Source organism: Oncorhynchus mykiss, chromosome 26 (genome assembly GCF_013265735.2).
Source record: "Oncorhynchus mykiss isolate Arlee chromosome 26, USDA_OmykA_1.1, whole genome shotgun sequence".
In the NCBI taxonomy this organism is placed as follows: Eukaryota; Metazoa; Chordata; class Actinopteri; order Salmoniformes; family Salmonidae; genus Oncorhynchus; species Oncorhynchus mykiss.
Window position 1 is genome coordinate 24,028,413 of NC_048590.1, and position 18,021 is coordinate 24,046,433.

General features: G+C 44.8%; 1 long non-coding RNA gene across 2 annotated transcripts; it reads left to right on the forward strand.

The window, feature by feature from the left end:
- Positions 1-2,555: 2,555 nt before the first annotated feature.
- Positions 2,556-8,143, forward strand: LOC110506448. Of its 2 annotated transcripts, none has more exons than XR_005039846.1 (4): positions 2,556-2,763; positions 3,334-3,389; positions 3,596-3,721; positions 8,025-8,143. It is a non-coding gene; the product is annotated as an uncharacterized LOC110506448 (long non-coding RNA). The 2 variants fall into 2 exon arrangements; XR_005039845.1 differs by having other exon boundaries at positions 5,983-8,137.
- Positions 8,144-18,021: the final 9,878 nt, after the last annotated feature.

The following is an 18,021-nucleotide window of genomic DNA, read 5'->3' on the forward strand; positions in this document are numbered from 1 at the left end:
TGTGTGTGTGTGTGTGTGTGTGTGTGTGTGTGTGTGTGTGTGTGTGTGAGAGAGAGTAGGTTAGTGAGAGAGAGCGAGAGACAAAGAGTGAGTGAGTGAGTAAGTGAGTCAGTGAGTGAGAGAGATAGAAATAGAGACAGGGATGGAGAGTGAGAAAGAGAAAGAGAAAGAGAGATATCCAGGAGAGTGAGCATACTCTCTGACTGCCTCTCTCTCTCTCTCTCTCTCTCTGTGTGTGTGTGTGTGTGTGTGTGTGTGTGTGTGTGTGTGTGCGTGCATGCGTGAAGATAGAGACTACACTCTGAACAACAAGTAGAAACCCACAGCTCTGAAAAAAGGTGACCTATACAAACCCAGTGTCACCAAAGTATCTTCAGCAGCAGCAGTAGCAGTAGCCTACTGACCAAACTCACTCACGCTCATTCACAGTTAGAGGAAAAGTGGCTAACAGTGCCCCCTAAAGGTCGTTGAACAGAAGTGCTACTGCAGGATTTCTGTGTTCTCCTTCTTTGTTGTGATGAATCCCACACCCTTCCTCTCAGCATGGGGCTCTTGGCATCCTCCAGCCTGTTGGTTTCAAAGCAAGGCCCCTGCCTGCCAACACAAGAATCAGGTTACAACAGGGCTTTAGTTATGCAGAATAAAAGACAAGTATTGGAAATCAAATTACAATTTAACAACTTATCATGCAGTGCACTGCAAGGTTAAGCTCCTTAGCCTTTTGATCGAGGAATCACCAGATGTCCATACATGCTGCTGTACGAGCACTTTCAAATAATGACCATGCATATTCACCTAAGTTTCACCTGGATTCATGTTAGAATTGACTCAGGATTTAACCTACAAGAAAGCACAGTAAACTTACAATGTAAACAACGTACCCTCTCTAGATGCCCTGTAGTGACTCTCTCTCGTGCTGTGTCTGGGACATGCAGAACCCGGTCAGCCCAGGGACCAAGATATACCTGTATCTTTTTACTTTGTATGACTAACATCCCAGTCAGCCATATATGTCAGGTCTAACCTTAGCTTATGTCACCAGGTCGGATGAGCACAGACTCATTGTCCCTGTCTCACCAGCTGACCTTCAGCCCCCACCACCCAGCCAGCCACAGTAATGAAATACACAGGGCCATATGAGTTTGGAGCCACTGATGGAAATAAATCACAGGTTGGCCTTACAGAGAGGAGATAACTGACTGACAGCGTCTGTCCTTACGTGAACTGAACTTCAGCGGTTAGGCTAGGCTATACTGTCTGTCTGCTCTCTGGGGGGAGGGGGGGAATAATGTCTACCAGCTTTTTTCATCTCTGTGAAAATGTAAGTGGCTGGAAGAATCCTGATAAGGTTTTAAAAGAGAGACATGTCCAGGTGGGCAAAGATGAGGAGTTTAGCTCAGTGAGTTATTCATGGTAGATTTTATGGTAGAGTTCTCCAATTGTGTCCCTAGACCTGATTTGATTTTAGTAAGGATCTCTTTTAGCCCAAGGGCTAATGTTCCAAGAGTCCAAGACTCAAGTACGTATTCATCCCATGCAAGTATGTGCATATTTTAACTTTGTGAAAGATATTGTAATCACTGATTGGGCACCATGTATGTATGAATGATTCATGTTGGGGATATGAGTAATTGAACAAAGGGGCAATTGGATCTGCTGTTGGAAAGGGCAGGAGAGGATCTATGGTCAATACATCCAATTTGTCATGCTAAGCTATTTGAGGACAACAAAGGAAGGGCTATACCAGACAGTGCAGTTTGGGTATGCCAGTCATTATTGTTGGAATAGATGTGTAGAATGTTTTAACCAGTGTTGAACATAAAAGTTGAGGTTTACTGTAAACAAGAGAAGCATAGTGAAAAGGTCTGCATGCTAAATTCATCCATCATAAAGCATTAAAACATAAATGCCATATTACTCTGTAAGATGAGGAACATTCATAGGATGAGTATGTCAACTGTATAGATAGATGAGACTGTAACTCAAATCAGTAAAGCTGTGCTGAACTGAACCCCCTGACTGACAAACCAGAAACCAACCAATATCAACACTGCCATCTGCTGGCTAACACTCCCTCCTGTTTTGTACATTATTGATGGAATACATTAATAAGCAGTAAACAATGTCAGTCCTACCCATAAACCCTATGGCCCCTATCAAACAGTATAAATGAGACCCCTGACAGACCTTAATTGCTGACCATAATTTCTGCATATGAATATCAAACATTAAGTGAAAGATTGTATGCCAATGACTAACCAAAATACCTACTACTTGATCATTATTGATTAATAATCCCGTATTTGATTAATTTTATAAGCATTCATTTGGTGATCATTATGAGTAAAATGATCGAAGCGCACCAGTAAAACCAGAGTAGGTCACTGATGACATGGCTTTCTCTGTTGACAGCGGGCTATTAACTTCAGCACTGTGGAGAGCAGCCGCCATGGAACGAGGGAGAGCCAGATAGCGATTGGATAATAATGTTAAGACGCCGAAATCGCGAGTAGAGAGCAGTGTGCCTATTGGTCAGGACTGATGGGACAGCAGATTCACAGACAATGATAGGACAGCTACGGCATTGGAGATGCATTACTACCACGACCTCGTATAAAAAAGTGAAATAACAGTGATTTATTCTACTTTATCTCTTCATTATCAAGCTTTGTCATTCCTCATATTCGATGAGGTGGAACTGACAGCATGCAGCCGAGGGACAGGACATTGTAAATAGCAACAGTGCGCTCAGGACAGGAGGAGGTAAGCAGATTATGTTTCCAATGGAAGTCCGTAATGTCTTTAGGGTCGGTTGATCCCTATCAGGATATCACTAATTTCAAAGATAGCGGGTTGACTTGAAGCGAGTACCGGTAGTATATCGGTCTATTCAGCGAATTCAAATCAAAACACCACGAATGTTAGGCTATGAAGACTGATTTAGTAAGTCTCCACTTTTACTCGCACACCGGAAGGATCCCAGTTCTTAAACCCTGAAGAGTCACCATTGAGCCGATGCCACCAACACGTCTCTGTATGTGTGTGTGTGTCAGCAAATCTCTTCAGTCGAATGTGACAAGTGACAACGTTGAGATTATAGATCTTGAAAACACTGGGTAAAAGCATTGCTACAGTATGTCACAAGTGGGGTCACACATAAACTGCACACTGGCATAATTGTTCCATCACTTTCTGTCAGTAGTCTTTGTTCAATTATTGTGTTAGACCTACTAATGTAATGTGCAAATACATTTCACCAGTGAGTGCAAAAGCTGATTGGTACTGAGTTTTAGAATGACTGCATTTACAAAGCTACACTTTCTTTATTTGTAGGTTCAAGAGATTGAGGACCAAAACAATCTGAACAATAAAATCAACAGTCATGGCTGGTAAAGATTTGCATTACATTTAAATCGACACGCAGTATGCATATGTTTTGGTACATTATCATGGTGTTGGATGAAAGCCATTTACTTTCTGGTTTGGCTCTCATCAACCAACCAATCATACAAACAATATTATCTAGCCTAACATGACACACCTGCAAATGCTACCAATGTATTATTGACTCATGAAATGATTGTCATTTCTCCAGCAGAGAATAACTTCCCTCCAATACCGGGGTTCATCCCCCTGCAGCCGTGTTTCTACCAGGACTTTGATGAGGAGATCCCTGAACAGCATCGCACCATGTGCAAGAGACTCTACCACCTGTGGATCTGTGAGTGCCCACTGCCACTACCCACTACCCACTGCCCACTAGCCACTGCCCACTGCCACTACCCACTACCCACAGCCCACTAGCCACTGCCCACTGCCACTGCCCACTACCACTACCCACTACCCACAGCCCACTAGCCACTGCCCACTACCACTACCCACTACCCACAGCCCACTAGCCACTGCCCACTGCCACTACCCACTACCACTACCCACTACCCACAGCCCACTAGCCACTGCCCACTACCACTACCCACTACCCACAGCCCACTAGCCACTGCCCACTGCCACTACCCACTACCACTACCCACTACCCACAGCCCACTAGCCACTGCCCACTAGCCACTGCCCACTACCACTACCCACTACCCACAGCCCACTAGCCACTGCCCACTAGCCACTGCCCACTAGCCACTGCCCACTAGCCACTGCCCACTGCCACTACCCACTGCCCACTAGCCACTGCCCACTGCCACTACCCACTACCCACAGCCCACTAGCCACTGCCCACTGCCACTGCCCACTACCACTACCCACTACCCACAGCCCACTAGCCACTGCCCACTACCACTACCCACTACCCACCGCCCACTAGCCACTGCCCACTGCCACTACCCACTACCACTACCCACTACCCACAGCCCACTAGCCACTGCCCACTACCACTACCCACTACCCACAGCCCACTAGCCACTGCCCACTGCCACTACCCACTACCACTACCCACTACCCACAGCCCACTAGCCACTGCCCACTAGCCACTGCCCACTACCACTACCCACTACCCACAGCCCACTAGCCACTGCCCACTAGCCACTGCCCACTAGCCACTACCCACTACCACTACCCACTACCCACAGCCCACTAGCCACTGCCCACTGCCACTACCCACTACCCACTGCCCACTAGCCACTGCCCACTGCCACTACCCACTACCCACAGCCCACTAGCCACTGCCCACTAGCCACTGCCCACTACCACTACCCACTACCCACAGCCCACTAGCCACTGCCCACTACCACTACCCACTACCCACAGCCCACTAGCCACTGCCCACTGCCACTACCCACTACCACTACCCACTACCCACAGCCCACTAGCCCCTGCCCACTACCACTACCCACTACCCACAGCCCACTAGCCACTGCCCACTGCCACTACCCACTACCACTACCCACTACCCACAGCCCACTAGCCACTGCCCACTAGCCACTGCCCACTACCACTACCCACTACCCACAGCCCACTAGCCACTGCCCACTAGCCACTGCCCACTACCACTACCCACTACCCACAGCCCACTAGCCACTGCCCACTACCCACAGCCCACTAGCCACTGCCCACTACCCACAGCCCACTACCCACAGCCCACTAGCCACTGCCCACTGCCACTACCCACTACCCACAGCCCACTACCCACAGCCCACTAGCCACTGCCCACTACCCACAGCCCACTAGCCACTGCCCACTACCCACAGCCCACTAGCCACTGCCCACTGCCACTACCCACTACCCACAGCCCACTACCCACAGCCCACTAGCCACTGCCCATACTAGAACAACTCTAGTCAGCCACTCTGTTATAGAGTCCACATATTTAGGGGTTATGATCTCTTATTGCACTGTTATACTTGTTTCACACTACTGAGCTGAGCCAAGAGAGCCTAGCCAAGCTGCACTGCGCTGGCCTGATTACTCATCAACCATAGTTGCTGGAACTGTGCTGGAAAGGAACGTGTGAAAGGAAAATAAGTGTGCCAGGACAGTACGGTTCAGGAAGCCACAATAGTGTGAAACAAGTTTCCCCTCTGTGCAGAGTTTCTGTGTAGCACGCTCTCCAGTGTAGCCTACTGTTTAGATTAGATCATTGTGGTGAACACACGGGAGCTGACAGTTGACCTCTCCCATGCCACATGGGTTGTCTTCATCCACCACAGCTACAAAGAATGACGGAGGGTGTTCTGGTTTAACTAGATATGTGTATGTCGGTGGTGGTCGGTGCCGTTTAAGATGAGGGAAGAGCATTTTTTTTTTATGAGCACGAGCATGGACTAAATCAATTATTTAGTGACGTGAATATATTTCGTATCATTTTATCTAAAAAGGATAACTTTTCACTTTTCCACTGTTTCACTATTTACATTTTCCTGAAATTCACTGAGTATCTGCCTTCACTAGTGTGTCTGTCATCCAGGCCCGTGGGATGATGCATATGCTGCTCCCTCTTCACATTTAATGACTTATATTTTATTCTCTCTGCAGATCCCCCCCATTAAGTGATAAACATGTAAACAGGTATTCTGTACCTCTGTGTTTGCACTTATACACCAAAACCAGTGTTGATGGAATGTTGTGCTTGTTCTGCATGTTGATTGATTGATGTTTCTATGAGTTTATGTGTCTATGATTTCAGTCATTCTAAAATGTAACCCCTTAAACTCACCTCATTGAAAAGTCACCCTTGTCACATTAGATGTATTGGTCAAGAATAGACAGAATTGTACAGAAAACTCAAAGGTATTCTTTGCTCAACTTAACCAATTAAAATACTTTTAGCCTTCACTTTGTTTCTTTGCCTGAGATGAAAAAAAGACTAATCACTTAATGGGTCTATTATTATAGCTCTGGTTGGGTTTGTAAAATACTAATCACTTAATGGATCTATTATTATAGCTCTGGTTGGGTTTGTAAAATACTAATCACTTAATGGGTCTATTATTATAGCTCTGGTTGGGTTTGTAAAAGACTAATCACTTAATGGGTCTATTATTATAGCTCTGGTTGGGTTTGTAAAATACTAATCACTTAATGGGTCTATTATTATAGCTGGTTGGGTTTGTAGCTTGGATGAAGGGATATCTCTTCCCTTTGTGGACCAGTAATTGAAGCTGATTGGCTGCCTGTGGCAGTTCTGTGGAGCAGGCCGGAACTGAACCTCTAGCTCGCGCAGTGCTTTAAATTACAACCAATTTGTTCTTAAGAACAGTAGGTTTGCTAGATTACTGAGACTCAGAGCAAAACAGAGAAGAGAAAGAAAATATGGACATCTGAAGAAAGGACACCCAAGGAACCGGAGTGGACAGAATGTGCACATTTATCTGAGAGCTGGTTCCCTGACTGGGGTTATACTGTATTATACTTTGGCATTGTTCTACTGGTGTGATTAGCAATGTGTTCTCCTGGTGGTGTGTTTTATAGTGTATGCAATCACCCTGGCTGTGAATTTGGCGGGCTGCTTTGTGTGGATGCTGGGTGGAGGGGGCGTGACAAATTTTGGCATGGCCATCATATGGTTGAATCTCTTCACCCCCTGCTCCTATGCATGCTGGTTCAGGCCCATCTACAAGGCCTTCAAGTAAGTGGATTTCATACACATCCCTAAGGTATCCAAGTACCACTAGATCCTTTTAAGCTATAACTAGGGCCCATAGTTTTTCTTGATCAGGCTATGTGGTCAGGAAAACCCCCCCAATCTTACTATGACACCATTATGCTTGATCATAGTGATATACCGTCAGTCAAGGGAAATCAGTTACCGCCAAGAGAAATCTTGAAAAGGGGCTTATTTATTAACAAGTACCACACTGTGTAATGTGCTGTGTGTCTGTGTATTTACAATTCATTTTTGTTGTTCTCCGAGGACTGACAGCTCGTTCAACTTCATGGCGTTCTTCTTTGTGTTCATGGCCCAGGTGGGCATCAGTATTATTCAGTGCATAGGGATCCCAGCCTGGGGAAACTGGTAAACTGCTTACACATTCAAATCACCTTCAATAATAAGCCCATTATAAATGATTATACACTTGTATAAATGCTTAGAAATGTTCCATAATGCATTATAAATGAAAGTTATTGTGTTACCGACAAATGTTTAGCCAAAACATTTATGTCTTTAAAACAACAGCAGTATAACCTCCTACATTACCACATCCTGTCACATCATTAACAATGCAATGCAATAGATGACAGTCAGGAAATAGCCTCACTCAGGACATTTATGACTCCATTCTGTCATTCTGTCTGAGTTTAAGGCTGTTAAGGGCTAAATGTCACCTGGCTTCACTTTGATTAGCAGCTGTAATTGTAATGGCAGCTTTCATAAAGTGTATAAATGTCAACATTCAGAAATGGATGGTTTTATATGTGGGATATAAAACTTTTTTAAGGCTGATCCATGATATTAGCCTGCTACATAAAGTGATCATGATCGCTGTCAATGTTCGGAAGGTCTTCCTAATTTTTGGTATACTCAGTGTACACGAGCAAAAGGTAACTGTCTTCTTCTTCTTCTCTACATCTCTCAGCGGCTGGCTGGCCACCATCTCTTTCTTCAGCTCCAACCTTTGGATCGCCTTGCTGATGCTCATCCCCACCCTCTTTTTCACTGCCACGGCAACGCTGTCCTTCATCGCCCTCACCAAGGCAAGTTAATATAATCTGTGTTCCGTCACAACCATGGGACACGTAGAGCATGAAGATGTGCTGATCTTTATGTCAGTCACTCATGCCCATTGTGCCGGCTGGTGCATAGGGCAGCAACAAAGGTCTCCATTGCTCTCTGTCATCTTTATGTGCAGCCTGACATTTTCCTGTCGTCCCACTGCTCCCTCTCTCCAGGTCCATAACTTCTACCGTGGCAGCGGGGGCAGCATAGGCAAGGCTCAGGAGGAGTGGACCACAGGGGCCTGGAAGAACCCCCACATCCAGCAGGCAGTGCAGCAGGCAGCTATGGGAGCCGCCACGGGGGCCATGGTGCCGGATCAGCAGTACTCCAGCAACACCCCACAGTACAATGACAACCAGATGTAGGGGATAAAGTGGAGGGAAGCTTGTCAAAGCACGAGCAGGAGTTTGGTATCTGTTTACCCCATCCCCCAAAAAGTGTGTCTTTATCATAGCAGCTCTTTCTATAGGGCAGGGGTCTTCAAGCTTTTTTGCCCAGGGACCCTCTCCTAGGCACACCGGCAACCCAGGGACCCTCTCCCAGGCACACCGGCAACCCAGGGACCCTCTCCCAGGCACACCGGCAACCCAGGGACCCTCTCCCAGGCACACGGGCAACCCAGGGACCCTCTCCCAGGCACACCGGCAACCCAGGGACCCTCTCCCAGGCACACCGGCAACCCAGGGACCCTCTCCCAGGCACACTGGCAACCCAGGGACCCTCTCCCAGGCACACCGGCAACCCAGGGACCCTCTCCCAGGCACACCGGCAACCCAGGGACCCTCTCCCAGGCACACCGGCAACCCAGGGACCCTCTCCCAGGCACACTGGCAACCCAGGGACCCTCTCCCAGGCACACCGGCAACCCAGGGACCCTCTCCCAGGCACACCGGCAACCCAGGGACCCTCTCCCAGGCACACCGGCAACCCAGGGACCCTCTCCCAGGCACACCGGCAACCCAGGGACCCTCTCCCAGGCACACCGGCAACCCAGGGACCCTCTCCCAGGCACACCGGCAACCCAGGGACCCTCTCCCAGGCACACCGGCAACCCAGGGACCCTCTCCCAGGCACACCGGCAACCCAGGGACCCTCTCCCAGGCACACCGGCAACCCAGGGACCCTCTCCCAGGCACACCGGCAACCCAGGGACCCCCATCATACGTTAGTGATTTGTTTTCTTCTCACTTGTCTTGTCTTAGCATCAAGTGAATGATAATGGCAAGGAGAAGTAATCAACATTTCAAAAATGAATAGGATTGTTTTTCATTATTGTAATTGGGGAAGGAAGTCTAACATAGCCTATTAGCTTGAAAGGTAACTCCAAACACACTAAGAGCTGCTGTTTAGCTGGTTACACAAAGGTTAGCCATATGTTTGGAAAAATGCATGTCTAAGCCAAGAAAGCTTACCAGCAGCCAGCGACACTTGACGCACTGGTAGCCGATGTCAGATACTCCGGTGAGTGTAATTGGCTCCAATAAGTGTAATTTGCTTAATATTAGGAGTTAAGAAATAATGTTGACATCATTAGAAGGAAGATATTCTCCTCTTTTCTGCTGTAATCATTTATTCTATTGTTGCTAGCGATATACCCCTGCTATAGGGCACTACACTACACTTCCACACTATACCAGCTGACTCTGAACACCCATAACGTCAAGACATTTCGTGTTCTCAGCATCTACACTGAACTACAGTATCTGGTTTCTACTGTGCGATGTCATATTTCTGCTTCCGCTGCTTTGTTTTGATGTGTCACATCAAAGACGTGTCCCTATCTTATGTCACTGTGTTAGCAGGGCCCTGTGGCCACATGCACACAGCACCAACTCCGCTCGTCAGAGCTCATTCCGATCACCCACTATCCTCTCCTCTATGATCTTCGGTTTCGGTTTTTGGTAGCCTCCTCCTGCTCATGACTTGTAAAGTCATGCTCATGATATAGTATCTCAATGATATATTTGTTTGTTTTTTTCATAGTAAGTTACTGGACTCGAGGTTTTGCCGTGAATAAATGTAGCCACTGGCTGTAGGAAGAGAGCCATGTAAAGACTGTGTTTGAGTGCAGTACTATTCACTTTAAAATTTTTATTTTCTTTTTTTAAATCTACTGATATTTCAAAGCGGATAAAAAACGGTTTATTACAGAACGTAGCACTGGGATAACTTTAATATTTTACCAGGAGTGTTTATGTACAGTAGGATATAGTGTATTTGGTAATAAATATGTATTTTAAGAATGTATCACTTTGTATACTAGTGAATGCCAGGTGATTGAACAAAACTCTCCTCTGAGCCATCAGGGTATTATTTTCAGGTAAAGCAGAGCTATAAACTCTGGGCACAAACTGTGAACCTTTTCCCTTTACGTCCATATGTATGTTTTTGATAGCTTACATAATATGTATTTAAAATGAACCCATAATCCTGTTTTGATTTAATACTGAGGAGGTAGCGAGATTTGGAAGTCCACTTCCTTCGAGTTTAACCTGGACGTTGGTGTTGATGTCCCTTGGGCTCACTGTGTACGTTGATATCTTTCATCGGGCCGGCTCAGAGGCTGTTTTAAAGAGACTCAACGGAGAGATAACTGTGTGCTACCAGCTCCTAGGCCTGAGCTGAAAGATTACAGGCCAGTCGCATTTATCCACAGTCATGGAAATGGGACTTTCTTCTGAAAGTCTGAGAAGTAATGAATGGAGTAATGAATGAAGTAATGAATGCGTACCAAAACACAGAACTCTTTTTAGGGGACTATTGTACAAAATGTATTTTGAACAAGGCTCTCCAAGCCTGTTCCTGGAGAGCGCTACCGTCCTGTAAGTTTTCGCTCCAATCCTAATCTAGCACACCCGATTCTAATAATTAGCTGGTTGACCATCTGAATCAAGTAAATTTCAACTGGGGTTGGAAGGAAAATCTACAGGAGGGTATCTCCAGGATCAGGGTTGGAGAGCCCTGCTTTAGATAAACATGTAACATCTAATGTAAATGAATCAATGTGAGCTATAAATGAATTGCTAGGATTTCTCGTTGTGTTTTGTATTGAATCTCTACATGTCTTAGAGGGTGCTCTTTTTTAAACGTGTGTAGTTAATGTCTTGTCTAGGGTTGACAATGTTAGACAGCAGCGTTGTATTGTGTGTCTTGTTGTACGATTGTTTGACCACAGAGGGGCGCCGACGGTTCCTTTAATTTGTATGAGAGAAAATCCCTCATATCCAAGCTGCCTGCACTCAGACGTCTGTCTATCCATACGGTAGACTTTAGGTCTATAGCTCAGTCAGTATTCAGTCAACAGCTCAATGGTTCCTCCTGTTCCCAGGTAATAGCTACATGTGACCAGGAAGGAAGGGAGAGATAGAGTCTTACATCTAAGTGGGCTCCAGTCAGCCGCAGCCTGGCTCATACTGCCCTCCTGCCACCTCTCTCTCTCACAGGGGCAGATGGCTGAGCAGGCGGTCCCTGTGAACACATTACAGTGGGCTCTAAGCTGTAGGGGAAAGAGAGACATTTATGGGTGCCACTTTCTCTGGGGTAGTAGGGGTTTGAAAATGACCTAAATGGGCTCCTATTGAGGGAAGAAGAGAGAGAGAGCAGTAGAAAAGCAGTGTTTCCCAGGTGTTCATTAGTTAATGTTCTAGCTAGATCACTAACCTGGCCTAATCTATATATACCAAGGCACCTTAACCCCTCAAGTAGCTGTATTCAACATTATTACAGTATGCAAATTATTTTAGAGAAATCCCCCAAACCTATACTTCCTTTCTCTCCTACATCTAAAAGGAATCAGCTATGTACTCAGTACTATGTACTGTGGTGTAAGCTATGCAGATAACCCTTGACTATGGAAGGGTTGTGTTTGTAAGTACAGTTGTTTGGGCTCAGATTAGCCTGCGACTGATGTAAAGGTGTCTAGAGCACTGTTAGCTTAAACTGTGATATAATCAGTATTCAATAAGCTCTGTCTATGCAGTAATCAAGCAGAAGCATTGACCAAAGTTTTCCCCTGGCACACGTTCATGTGCAACCACCACAGCTCACACAGTACCAGCAGATGCTGTTGCTTCTTTGTCATGTCCATGTCATTAAATGTGTGGGAGATCATTGAACCAGTGGGATATCCCCCTTATGCTTATGCTGATCATGTGAGATGGCATGGTCATCTTGGAGAGACAACTAGACAGTATTCAAAAGCACAGTTAGAAGAGGACTTTTATTCTAAAGTGTAATTGTTACGTACATTTAAAAATGTTGTCTTGTCGTTTTATGTTTTGATTTCCCTTACGGACATTAAACAAACTCTATTCCATTTTATGCCTTGATAATATACAGTGGGGTAAAAAAGTATTTAGTCAGCCACCAATTCTGAAGTTCTCCCACTTAAAAAGATGAGAGGCCTGTAATTTTCATCATAGGTACACTTCAACTATGACAGATAAAATGAGAGAAAAAAAATCCAGAAAATCACATTGTAGGATTTTTTATGAATTTATTTGCAAATTATGGTGGAAAATAAGTATTTGGTCAATAACAAAAGTTTTTCTCAATGCTTTGTTATATACCCTTTGTTGGCAATGACAGAGGTCAAACGTTTTCTGTAAGTCTTCACAAGGTTTTCACACACTGTTGCTGGTATTTTGGCCCATTCCTCCATGCAGATCTCCTCTCTAGAGCAGTGATCTCCTCTAGAGCAGATACTTATTTTCCACCATAATTTGCAAATATAAATTCATAAAAAATCCTACAATGTGATTTTCTGGATTTTTTTTCATTTTCTCTGTCATAGTTGAAGTGTACCTATGATGAAAATTACAGGCCTCTCTCGTCTTTTTAAGTGGGAGAACTTTCACAATTGGTGGCTGACTAAATACTTTTTTTGCCCCACTGTATATGTTGTCTGGTCTTTGTGTGTCTTGACTGTGTGTTGTTGGGAAGTGGAGTCATGGTGTGAGTGTTAGTTGGACTGTCTGTTAGTTGGACTGTCTATTAGTTGGACTGTCTATTAGTTGGACTGTCTGTTAGTTGGACTGTCTGTTAGTTGGACTGTCTATTAGTTGGACTGTCTGTTAGTTGGACTGTCTGTTAGTTGGACTGTCTATTAGTTGGACTGTCTGTTAGTTGGACTGTCTGTTAGTTGGACTGTCTGTTAGTTGGACTGTCTATTAGTTGGACTGTCTGTTAGTTGGACTGTCTGTTAGTTGGACTGTCTATTAGTTGGACTGTCTGTTAGTTGGACTGTCTATTAGTTGGACTGTCTATTAGTTGGACTGTCTGTTAGTTGGACTGTCTGTTAGTTGGACTGTCTGTTAGTTGGACTGTCTATTAGTTGGACTGTCTATTAGTTGGACTGTCTGTTAGTTGGACTGTCTGTTAGTTGGACTGTCTATTAGTTGGACTGTCGGTTAGTTGGACTGTCTGTTAGTTGGACTGTCTGTTAGTTGGACTGTCTATTAGTTGGACTGTCTATTAGTTGGACTGTCTGTTAGTTGCTGTCACTGTATTAGCTCTCCAGTCCCTTGCTGATTTTGGAACCAGGCTGTTAAATATGCGTTACAAAGGTGTTGTATAATTTCAGCCGGTAGTTTTCAAAGTAGCGCTCACGATCCAAAACTGGTCCCCGAAAATGGTGTGCTATTGTGTACAACATCATCCCTTTCATATGATATGTGACACTCCCTCCTGCAATCCATATAATATGTTACATATTCCAGGGGAATCTGCAGTTGCTATTAATTTGTTGACTTGAATGAATGAATTATTGGTATGTACCCATTGAATCTTGAAGAATATAACTTATAAATGCCTCATGAGCTTATTAGTTAAACTGTCGGTACGACCCAAAATATGAGCTTGTTTTACTCCAATGTTTGTTAAGAAAGTAAATGTAAACAAACAAGATATAGACGAAAGACATGGTGAAAATGATCATTTTTATATAATGGACGGTCAGTGTTAGCTCTGGTTAAATTTCTCCAGCCCCATCCGTCAGCTTTTTACTGAAACAGGGAGCGGGGACATCACTTTGCTGTTGATTAAACTGGTGATTGCCGCTTTAAGATCCCGTTCAAATCTCTAACTTGCTGTCTGCAAGTTATTCATGTCACTTGTTTACCCACCGTCTCTGTGCAGATCGTTAATCTGCGGTCACGAAAGCATCTCACAATGTGTGGCACCTATTTGTTGCAATTGCATTTGCATTTCGTAATTAAAATGTGATGTTGAAATACTTTCCAAAACACAACAAATGAAACCAAGAAACATATATTCTCTATCTAGTGAGAAAACCTAGTGTGAGCCTGTGCATCCAGAGACTGCCTATAGGTGGCAGTGTTGATTCAGTGTGAGTGAGGGGTGCGCTGTTAAACTGTTCAACCAGTTGTCCACTGGGGGCAGTATACGATCTGTGTTTTTCTCCTCTGCCAGTGTGTGATTTCCCCAGATACACAGCCCTGAACACAAACAGAAAGAAATCCCAGATAGTCAAGGTGATAAAAGCGATATGGCCAACATTTACTTGTCTGGCTAATAACTTTACTCTTGGTAAACTCAAATTTACTGAGCACAATTTCACCCTGGACATCCTCTGAGAAGGTGTCTCATCATAGATTAGATTCAAAAGCCCTTTAAATGGATTTATCTCTGGATGTCTCCTTGCTTTCCCGCTCTCCTTGTGTTGAGAGTGATAGAATCACTCAGAGGAGCTGGAGGAGAAATGACACAGTGATATAGGCACCCAGAGGACCCACTAGCAGTCACGGACCAGCCCTGTTATTGGTATAAACATTAAAAGCCATCTGTTGAATTGGGCCCACGTTTTATGAAAGAACAAGTCAGATAGATGCATTCTGGTTAATATGAAATAGCGATGGTTGGCAGCATTGGAATTGCATCATTGATTCATAAACAACTAAGGTTGTATAGTGGTAGTGCATATCATACTCAGCATGTTATAAGCATTTAGTAACATTAATAGTATTTAGACAGTTGCTATTTGTAACACATTGTTTTGTCTTTCATGATAGTGTAGTAGACATGAATATACCAGGAACTCAGCTTAGCAACATCTCACCCAGGTCTTAGCGAAGATGTGAAAACTGCTCTCTGTGTTGAATTTATAACATAAAGTCAACAGCCATTCCTCAAAATGTGTCGGCATTAACTTTTGACCTGGCTGTGTATCCCCCTCCAGCTTCAATATTTTGATTACAGTCACCATGGCAAACTGCTAAAAATTCCCTCATACAGTAAACACATCTCTTCCCCATGATCAGTCAAGCTTACATGAGAGGAGAGGGCGGTGGAGGGCAGTGTGAAGAAGGAGGGGGGTCCACACAGAGGCCACAGTGTATGACCTGGAGCAGGCCGAACACAGAGGGGCTTTATGTGCTACCAGTCAGCAAAGAGACAGACAGAGAGTTCCCCTTCAGGCTGTTCTAAACACTCCCAGGGACCTGGGCTGAAGGATCACACCCTGGCTACTGCTAAACCATGCTCTTAGAGGTGTGTGTCTGCGGTCACTTACCTAAACCAAACCTGGACTCTCTGGGATCACTCAGGCGTGTGGTGAGTCACCTGGAACATGGTGGAGCTGAAGATCAGTTTAGGTGTGACCTGGTCTCAGTTGGCCTTGTAGACCAGGCCTATTGGAAGGCCAGACTTTGGTTTCTCTCATTTAATTGCTCATTAAGATAAATACATCAGCAGCTCAGCGGTTAACTAACAGAGTGATTAATGGCTAGTAGAAGGCACACAGAAGGCAGTATGGCAAACCCACAGGCATCCCCTGTTCTTATTTTCTTGAGTGTAACTTAAAATGATGTGTTCCGGAGACACAGGCAAACACACACACACTCTCTCCAAGAGTAGCAGTGATCATGTGGTAAGAATTCCCAACCCAGCTCATCTTCTCACGCACATCACGAGATGGATCAGAGCAGCCAGCCAAGAACTAAGGAGGGGTCACCAAGCTGTCTGGAGTCAGGCCACGTTACTCTGCTACAGAAAAGACTGTTGCCGCCACCAGGATGTGAAATCACCCATCTGATGATGGGAGGCGTCCCATTGACACCCAGAGGAGACAGGGACAGTACAGGCTGTCGTGTAGAAAGAGTCCACTGAAATATGGTGCTGTCAGAGGACGGGAGACGTAGGGCAGAGTGCTGCTGGCGGCTGCAGCCGAGGCGCCATCACTCCCTGTGGCTGACTTCATCAGCTTTCCCTGTGGAGCCCATTGGGAAGGATGACGTCTGCAGACATTCTGTATATACATACATACAGACAGATATATCCCTCACTAACTGGGGGAGTCCTACCTTGCCTTCTGAACATCCAGTCATTAGTTTCAATTGTCTGGGACCATAAACACGAATATCCCAAATTCAATTTCTTCCCCTTTCAAAGAAGGGGCGCCTTAATGAGAATGTATTGCCCTGTTGTTGCAGCCGTGCAGTCGTTCGGACTCCCATGGATACGAAGGAACGAGACATTTGCATACTCCTTAAAACTGATGAGTGGGGAAAGTGAGAGAACCTAAGTTTTAAGAAGAATACATCTTTGCCTCAGACACCAAAACCGGGGCCAGATGTTTCAGAGATGAGGCACGAGGCATTTAAACTGTCAGGCTGTGCACTCGAGTGTGTCGTCAGTCTACTACTCAAGCTGCTTCCCAGCCTCCTATAACGCCCATCGCTTTCGATGCAGAGCGCTAACACAAAAAGTGAGATGTTTGTTATCTCAGATATATACGGCACACTCTGCTCTGTATAAAATATGTACAGGATGAGCCAGGATGAGCCATTATCAAAACAAATGAGCCAGTGACTGCAGCTGCATGTAAATCAGAACATCATTTAGTTCACTGTTCAAATGATGGAAACAGTTTTTTTCCTTCTTGACTTACACTGTGCCCACTCAGTCATTGCTCCTTTTTTCTCCATCCAACCTGGACTCGGGGGTAGATGCAACAAGGAAACGGAAATCCAGGTTAAATATTATACTAATTTGTGTCCCGGATTTCCGTTTACTCTGTTGGATCTATCCCTAAGTATTGTAGGGGTATGGTATGTATCAGGTATGGTATGTAGCAGTGTAACCTTTTTCTGCAGTCAAATCACCAAAGCGCCCTCTCGTGGCCTCATGGGTGGAATGTTATTAATATTTTTTGTACAGAAAATCCAGTGTTTCTATGTCAAACATTTTTTTTAAATATTTTATTCTGTTGTTTATATAAACTGTAATATTGGGATGTAAACTCAACATTTAAAAACATGTCAACTCTACACTGAGTGTATAAAACATTAAGGACACCTTCCTAATATTGAGTTTCACCCCCCTTTTGCCCTCAGAAGAGCCTCAATTCGTCGGGCATGGTGTCGAAAGCGTTCCACAGGGATGCTGGCCCATGTTGGCCCATTTTGACTCCAATGCTTTCCATGTCTCAATTTTCTCAAGGCTTAAAAATCCTTCTTTAACCAGTCTCCTCCCCTTCATCTATACTGATTAAAGTGAATTTAACTAAAGTGACATCAATAAGAGATCATAGCTTTCACCTGGATTCACCTGGTATGTCTATGTCATGGAAAGAGTAGGTGCCCTTAATGTTTTGTACATTCAGTGTATATCTGACATGGTACAGAGCTCTTCCTTTTGTTAAGCCCATGACCATGTGTGTGTGGTGTATACTTTTGTTTCAAAGTAGATTTGTTTAAGAAACCTGATTTAGCCCACTGCAGGAAAAGGTTATTCACATTTTTTGGTGAGAGATTGCATTTTTTTTATGAGCATGGCCTTATTTATATTATAGCATATTGGATGACTGTCATTCATATTTCATTCACCCAGCTCAATGTAAC